We start from the raw sequence: 9,881 nt of genomic DNA, 5'->3' as shown, positions 1-9,881 counted from the left end.
GTTAGAGCAGTAGTAATAGTTATAATTGATAACATCAAGTGAAAGTAATATAATTAGTAATAAATAGGTCAATTTATTTACGTTATCATTATTATATAGGTTTTTTATTGGGTTTGGATCGACACATTATATTTTCTTTAAAATTTTACTCTGGTTGCTAAATCAATAATAGTTTTTTTAGTGCAAAAACAACTTTACAATTACTAGCGTGTTGACATGCACTCTCGTGCCTGTCAATCCGCTTTCCTATCGTTTGTAATGTATAGTTTGTATTTTATAAATTCAAATATAATTTTTTGCGCTAAATTTACGGTTGGATTTATTCAATTGGTCTAATATTCAATTTTTTAAATACACTTTTAAAATAAAAAGATAATAAGGATAAAATAAGAAAATAATATTATATGATTTTTTGGAAGAAATAAAAAGATATTGAGGGCAAAATAGGAAAACACAAATTACACCATGATGGATGGTTATTTTGTATTTTCCCTATAAAAACATGCTTATTTATAAAGAGGTTTGTCCCATGGTTCAATGAAAAAAGATGGGACTTTTGGCACTGTCCTACACTTAGCCTAATTTAAAAATTAAACAAAGGACATTTTTCTTACTAAATCAAACACAACAAAAGAAATAAGTCGTCTCAAATAATGAAGGGTCTAGTATTAGATAAGACTATGATATATGGCTTTAAATCTTTTTAATAATACAAATTTTAAATAAATATATATATATGAATTATGAAACCAATTTAGGTCTCATATTTTAGTATTAGAAATATCTCAACCCATAAAATTTTATTCTTTTCATACATGTGAGGACAAAGAGCAGAAAGAATTATCAATGCATTTGTTTTTTTTTTGTTTCAGTGAAAAGAAGGAAATGGTGAAAGTAAATGCACCCTGGCTTTTTAATTGCTGATACATATAGGACGCATAGGAGAATAGAACCCAATACTTTTACATTAATATGCATTTTTCTTACCTTAAAAAAATAATAATGATGAAAGGGACTAGTGTTCATTTCATTCCACTGTCTAGGAAATTCAAAGCTGAATGATGAGCTTGAGCTAATATTCTAAGTAAGTTTTACTAAGAGAAAAAGATATATATATATTTTTTTTTTGACAACGTAATAAATTATTTGTTATTTATATTTTATTACTATTGACTCTTAAATAAAATTAATACAAATAAATTGTGGATGATGTAATGATTCACTACGCTAGAGTTGAAGTTAAAGACCACTTATTTAGAATAACATCGGTTTTGTTATTTTAGATGTATAACATGTCACTTTCCTTATGAAATCTGGGTCATTTTGCTAAAATAAAATATGTTAAAGACCTCATTCTAAAACAGAAATACAACTTTAACACTTTTAACATACTCATATAAAAACACATACTCTTGTATGAAATATAACACGAAGTGAACCATAATATTTAGAGATGAACAACCATTGATATTAACAAACGAAAAGACCATAATCATTCAACCATTAATATTTCAACAAACGAAGAGACGCATAACCACTCAACTATTAATATTTCAATTGACGAATAGACACATAACTACTCAACCATTAATATCTCTGACACTTAAAATATCGTATAAAATCAACGGCGCATAATTAAGAAAGTGTTGTTATTATGTCATCTTCAACAACACTTTCTTAGTTATGCGTTGTGGAATCAATTAACATTAACAACGCTTTCTATCAAATACGCTGTTAAACATAACTCATTCAAACCAACGCTAACATTGCTGATGTTCAACAACGTTGTTGTATCCAAAATGCGCGATTGAATATGCACTGTTAATGTTCTTCTGTCTCGTTTTCAACAACGTTATTCAAAATTGTGCTGTTAAATAACCGTTGTTTATTATGATATCTGGCATAGTGATTACATATAAATATTTACATGATAAACGCTTAATTGACATCATTACAATGTAAGCTTCCAAATCCAAACATATCTTAAGCTTAAAGTCTGGAATTACCATAAACGTCTTTATTAAATTATTATCATCATGATAGTTACATCCTTCCCTATTTGAATCACAAACACTAATATTGTACGTCAAATTAGCACTATGGATAGCATAAAATAATAAAATGAGTTCATATGGGAAAACAAGGTATAATAAAAAGAGTGAAAAAAATATTAGTTGGTAATGTATTAGTTTTATACTCTGTTAGTATATATTTACCATTCATATTATTATTATTGACTCTTCAAAAAAGTAATAAAATAAATAGTAAATAATATATAAACTGTATATAAATTTTTATACTAATAATATATAAATATTACACTCTAATAAAAATATGACGGAGTTTCGTACAAGTCTCCTAGTAGTGTCATTATCATGGCATCTGAGGAGACCAAAAAAGAACTTAAATTCTTTGCCCCACCGAATATAATTGGCTGATTTTAAAGAGAAATTGACGATGTGCATAATTTATTTGATGAAGAAAAATTAAAAGGTAGAGAATCTGTAGTTGGAAGATCTTTCAGGTCACTTATCTCTTATGCTGTGTGTTAGATTTTGACATTAGAAATGAATGTGTTTGTAATCAATTGTGAATGACAAAACCATAAAACTTTACTTGAAAATAGTAGTACGTGACTATTTATCCTAACGAGTATCCTTTATGATAATCGAATCTCTAATCTAATATGATATTTGGTATTCATTGAAGCCTTACATCAATAGATAAATGGTCCTCTAAATTATTGTTGTGAACTTGTGATTATAAATAGTATTTTTATATAAGTATAATATTTTTTAATGAAATAACGGGATATGTTAAAGTTGTTAGTTGATTTCAGTTTGTTAATTGTAATATTGTTTTCGTTAATGATTAAAAGTTTAATTAGTCATTTAACTATTTAGTTATTAGTTAGACAATGTAGTATATAAATGATGATTCCCTTATTCCTTATAACTCAATTCAATATAGAAAGTTTCCATTTTCTCATTCATGGTTATTTCATACTTCTTTGATTCATTAAGAAGTTTTCTTTTCTATGGCTCTTAGCCTCTTACCATATTTTAACAGGGTAAACACCCAAAAATAAAATTACATCACACATTCTTTCCAAATTTCTTTTAATTTTTTAAAATAACTCGCTATATTTAAATATGTTTAATCAAATTCTCATTAACTATAATTATTTTTTTGTGATAATGTTCCTTAAACTTATGCTATTATATTGCCCAGCATTTTGTTGTTGAATATTTCTGGAACACACATGGTGCTAAAAAAAACTAATGAATGTTGGTTCAAGTAGTACATGTTTGATTCCTCTTAAGCAAGATTTTGGGTTCGAGTTTTGTAAATGAAAAAATATATGTTAGGAGAGTTAGCCACACATACTTATGAATATTCCCAACTTGAACATGTTCAGCTCCAATAGGAGGATACTTGTTATAAACAAAAAAAATATCTATGCAGGGTTGATGATATATTTAAAGACTATACTGTAGAGTATGTTTTTAAATAATCTTGCAAGCCAAACATGCTTTAAAATATATAAACATTTTTGTCTTTTGCTTTTATTTCTACCTTTTCTTCTTCTAAGTTCTTAGCCTAATTAATTCTAGTAGTACGGGACATAATTTGAGACATATTTTCATTAATGCGAAACATGATTTAAGACATGATTTAGAACAATATATTTTTGTTTCTGGAGTGTATGTTCAATTTCCTAAGTCACTTTTCATATAAAGGTGAGGCTCATGGACCATCTCTTACTAGTGGCCACTGGGCATGAATTGTATTCTTAACTCCTTTATTGTCTCTTTTCTTATATATATGGTCTACTCCATCTTACTAATAAATCCTCTTAATAATCTTTCTAATTTATAATAAGGTAAGTTTTAAATAAAATAAATAAATGTTGTACTATCTTTGAGAATATAAAAATTAATTAATAGATTCTCTTTTTAATAGTTATGAATTTTTTTAGGAAGATTGATTATGAGGATGCAATTTAGATTTATTCTTCTTATATATACCTTTTCCCATATGCACTTTTTACTTTACTTTTGATCAATTCGTTCTCTTTTCGAAACTTTCTTTCTGTGGTCTTTTATTCTTCCATATAAAAGTTGTTTGAATATTTTTTTGTTTTACGCATTCTTTTTTATGAAAGTAAGAAACTCATTTTTCATAGGAAAAAATGCTTATGTGAGCAAACAAAGAAAAAACATTCTTTTCCTAGGTTGGAGGATTGAATGAGAGCTTTCAATGCTTTAAAGTATAGTTGTATCTAAAATAAAGAAAATAAAGGTATATGTATCATTCATTGATTTGATAAAGTGTATTATAATCAAAATATCATAATAGAAAAAACGTATACACTTTGTAAAAGTTTTATATAATATTAGTCTATTCTTCACTATTCATTTTTAATTATCAATAACACTTCAAAAAAGTAATACAAATAAATGACGAATTATATAGTGTCTTTCTATAAATCTTTACGCTAACAATGCATATATATTACACTAATCTCATAAATGATTCAAGAGTGAATAGAGTTTCATTCATCCACATTAAAATTAATATCCCTTTATTTAGAGATGTAAATCATGTCCTGAGTTATTAATATTAAATATAGGGATGCTTGTTCAAAGGGAAACCCTAATTCGGAGAAGATATAAGTTCTAAGTTTTATTATAAGATTCTTCTCTATTTCTATGCAAACTTCTATAGAAAGAGTGTAATATGATTTGGTGTGTAAATGAATTGGTTAAAGTATAAGTTTAATATTGTGAAATTAAAATGATGTGAAACTTGTCTCATTATTAAACTAGAAACCTCGAACTTGACTTCTTTGAAGAGAAAAAATAGTTTGACAATTATTCATTAGCTCATGCAAAGTTTAATCATTTTTTTATTTATAAATTTTATCTTTATATTATTTTTAATTTTAATATTTAAAAATAATATTGATACTAGGATATCAAATAATGATAATAAAAAAAATATTATTTTATATTCATATAAATCATAATCTATACATAAATGGTTGATCATTAAAAAAAGAAATTGTATAGTCAATTTTAATGTTAGAAATATACTAGTTTTCAAGGAAATTCGAGTCATCGTCATTTATTTTGAGAGTGGTCCTACGATAAATCCAAACAATATTATGTTAAGTTTGCTTATTTACTCCTTAGCATGCAGAATCCTTCGTTAACTGAAGGTTATCATCCTTTTCATATTTTTTGATATTCCAAATCTTCTTTGAAGTCTATTGCATTTGCTTGGCGTTTTTTCCAAAATAGAGTGTCAACAATAGATGTCTTGATTAGGAGAGGAATCACCTTTTAACAAGGTGGAGGATCCTTATATAAACTTTGTGATGAATATTATGAATCTTCACAATATTTGTTTTCTTCTTGCAGATTCACTTATTTGGTGCGTCTATCAGTTTACAATTGGCTCAGGTTCAACATTATCCTTCCTCATAACTTAACTAATCAGTCTTCATCCACACAAGTGAATACATAAATTGCAGGAAATGCTCGAGCGCTAGTTGGTTAACAACCATGTGTCCATTTGGATAACCAGAAACAACATTATCTTCAACTATAAAAAAAACTTCTATCAAGGACACCATTAAGTTAATAAAGGTGAATACATGACTTTAGATCAATGAAAAATCATATAGGTCAAATATGATTTATAATGAATTGCTAGTAAAACTTTTGGATTATCTTTCGGGTCTGACTTTTTTCTCATTTTTGTTCTTTCTTCTTTGTTACATGTATAATCTCTTAGTATAGATACTTTATTAATAAAATTTCTCTTTACCGATTAAAATTAGAAATAATATATATATAATATAACCATAACTAGCAATATATCAACTTTCACTCATTTAAATGTTTAAACTTAACTACAAACTTTAGCTTATTTATATTTATATACCAATAATTGTGACAATTTTGTACTAATCGAAATTTTGGGACAAAAGGAGTAATATATTTATGCTTAGATTATTTTAATTAATTAAAAATGAACAAATAATCATTATAATGATAAACTAAAGAAAAGCATGGTGCTATAGTAATATGGGAGGAATCCACTTACTCCAAGAGTAAGTTTAAAAAACTTACTTTACATCTTGACTATCAATTCTACGGAAATCCAATTATTTGAATTAGTGAGTAAAACTATATCATTATATATCCCTAGAATTGATGATTAAAATGTGAAATAAGTTAAGTAGATCCCTCTCTTGTAATACTATTTTCTTGCTCATCAAATAATGATTATTTCACCCATTAATATCTTTGTTCACAAATTAGTAATTATATTTTTATCTTCTATATTCTTCTCATGTACCCTCATAAGATTATTTTATTTTATAAAATAGAATGCTTAGGTATGATAGATCTCTAAAGTTAACAATTTAGTAACAAAAAAATTGATATAATTATCAAGCAACTTGGAAATGTGATATCTACATAATTTCGTGCATAATACAGAGTCTCACCTTTTCCTTAACTTTCATTCATCTATTTTTCTTATCTATGCAATCTAACTCTCTTGCATATAACATTTAGTTTATCCTATATTCACCTCTATATTTTATTTGAATAAGAACAAAAATCAAAATTAACATTAGGCATATGTGCAACTCACCCGTTAGAAGACACTAGTGATATAATTATACTGGAAAAGAATCCTCCCGGAGAGACAAATTATTTATTTTATTTGTATATTTAAAAATAAAAGGGTCATCATAATGTATCTAAATACTAAAAAAATTATATTACATTATTTTTTATTATTTATTTTTTCATATATTTTCTCTCTCCAATAATAGCAAGTGGTGTGTTTGATTTGTTAGGAAAAGAGGGACTGAAAAAATATTCCCGGAATAGATATCAATATTACATTCTTGTGGACATTATTAAAGTGATGTTATTATGAATATATAGGTAAAATGGCTGGTACAGCTAGAGTGGACATGTTCTAGAAAATGGGAATCACATCTTTGTAAGAATTCAAATGCAAGTTATATTATCTATAGTTCATGTGATACAGTGATAGTAAGTAAATCAAATGGTTAAGAAGTTCAAAACCATGATTTCACATTTACATAATCTACGATGCGTTGGTTAATTCTCTTGTTTAAGTTGAAGATGATATCATTTCACACTAACTAAATAGACCAAGTTGTTGCAAGTTAGATGATGTTCCAAAACTTCCGACTTTTCTTATAAAATGACAAACCCATATATATGCATGAGGAAATGATTTATGGGGTTAGAAGATAGTGCAATATTAAAACTCAACCAATTTTATAGCAATTGCTAAATCGAGTAGGTAAACCAGCAAAAAAAAAAAGAGACGATGAGAAGACTCAAGATGCTCATTACAAAAGTTGCATAAGTATCCTCCTTCTTGCGAGGGGTGAACCTTACAAAGCAAAGCTTCCACATAGTAATTAGAAAGGTATTTTGCTGTGGGTGAAACTTCACCCTCAACCTCTTACACCCTACCATTAAACCATCATTATAACTCCCATTTTTTGTTGATGGTGGGACTCGAACCCACAACCTCCTGCACTTCATTTCTTACTATCACTCTCTTCATCATTAAAACACTTTATGACTCCCAAAATATTGAGTTTAATGTTGGTTACAAATTAAAAAATGATACACCTTGACGTTTCGAACGCACTAAGGATTTTGTATATTTGGTTGAACGTGATGTGATATATAGGTTTAGCCTTTTCATGGCAATACAGAAAGTGGGTCTTTTGTGATGTGGTTGCAAATGGAATCAATTCTTAGTGCTCCATTTCACAATTCTAACAAAACAGAAAGCACATTATTAAATCAAGTGTTTTGTTCTAGTCATTACCCTTGTTAACATAATTGTAACTCTTTCTAGGTTAATGTTAAATAGAATGTTAATGTCACCAAAAGTGAAGATTGGTCTATTCAAAGGCCAACATAATCATTCAAAATATTCAAATTGCTTAGGCTAAACGAATAGTTGATGATTATAATTACGATGAGGTGCATGGTATTAAAGTAGCCATATATTTGGTCTATTTAGCTCGTTAGGAATGATATCATCTTCAACTTAACTCAGAAGTCGGCATAACATATGGTAGAAAGCAAACGTAAACTCTTGACTTTGAATTAATGGGAAAAAAGGGCTAAATCGGCAATGTCCTATGCAAAATGGGATATAAATCCTCATGGATGCCTACTATAATTTTCTTGACATTAGTTCCTTCACTAATCACATTTCTTTGTATTCCTTTTTCTACTTATTAGTAATGTCTGCTTTTATAATATTTTGTACAATTAAGTATATTATTAATAAAATTGTCTTTTGCCGATAAAAAAATAAAGTAGGCATGAATATATTCAAAATCAGTCTCACTTCCCTAGTTGAATAATCTCACTCACTCCTTAAGCACCATTGCACAAACATGCATGTCGCATAAAGTGTGAATAAGATACGACCACACTCTTTTATCTTTCTAAAATTTCATATGCTTTTCTCCAACACTTGCCTTTTAATGCTTCAACCAAATCTTGGAATCATATCATCATTACTTTCCTATAGCCAACAATAATTCATAATTCATGATGAAGCAAGTTGATGCCAAAGCATACAATTTCTTTTGAAATTTTCTTCCAAAAGTGGATCCTCTATTGGTGATGTAACATTGAAATGAGGAAGATATGACACCAATAATAATGATAATAATTTGAGAATGGCACCAAAAAGGTAACCCCACTTGTCCATCATAATAAAATACGATAATGCACCGAGAACGTAAGAGTATTATACACTATCAATCAATCATATATCATTCATTTTTAATAATTATTGACTTTTCAAAAATAATACAAATGAGTGAGGTATGACATATTGACTATATATAAATCTTTATACTCATACATTCATAAATAACATATAAAACATTTTGTTAAAATAACAAAACTCTAATTATATTCATTTTAATAAATATAAAATATTTAATTTACACTATTAATACTATCTTATGAGTTTAAACTATCATTGAAAAATTTTATACCCAATAAATATTCATTCATAATTTATCTCTATTATTTAGATTGAAAAAAATAAATATAAATAATGAACCATGTATTAAATGTGAGATTTGTTTTACCATCCCATATATTTTTCTCCCAAATCTTATATAGTCTTTAACTTATGTAGTATGACTAGTATCAAAATGTTGATAGTGCATTTAGTTCCCACTGTCACACTTTATGATAGAATCACTAAAGTCAAGCAACAACAATAATAATCTCATAGAATAGAGAGGGAAAAGTAGTTGCGTCCATTCTCTTTTGTGAGGATTCCAATTCCTCATGACATATATATTGTCTTAAATCATGTCCTAAAGTATATTTCAGATTAATAAAATTATGTTATTTCAATTAAAAAATAAATATTTATTATTTTTCTATTTTTACTTTAATATTTTTGATCGAAGAATAATTTATGATACAGTTTAGGGCAACAAATCTTTATTCATTCTTTACTATGTGTGTCATCATTTCCGAGCACAGGGACATGATGTGAGGTGATCCTTCAACTGTGGGAAAAGTTTTTATTTATCACAGTAACGAAGAAAATTGTGAACGAGGAGAATGAGAATAGTTTCTTGATTATAATAAGTTCTTTTACATCAATAACTTATGTGTTTAAGATTAATGTTTTTTATCGACAAAAAATAATTTTATTAATTTTTTTTACTAATAGTATAAAAGAAGTACAAGAGACATACTAATAGTATAAAAGAAGTACAAGAGACAAAGGTTAAATTATAAGATTGGAGTTAAGACAATTTGATGATACATTCG

The sequence above is a fragment of the Lupinus angustifolius genome, chromosome LG14 (genome assembly GCF_001865875.1).
Source record: "Lupinus angustifolius cultivar Tanjil chromosome LG14, LupAngTanjil_v1.0, whole genome shotgun sequence".
In the NCBI taxonomy this organism is placed as follows: domain Eukaryota; kingdom Viridiplantae; phylum Streptophyta; class Magnoliopsida; order Fabales; family Fabaceae; genus Lupinus; species Lupinus angustifolius.
The sequence above is the reverse complement of the archived record's forward strand: the minus strand, read 5'-3'. Positions refer to the sequence as shown.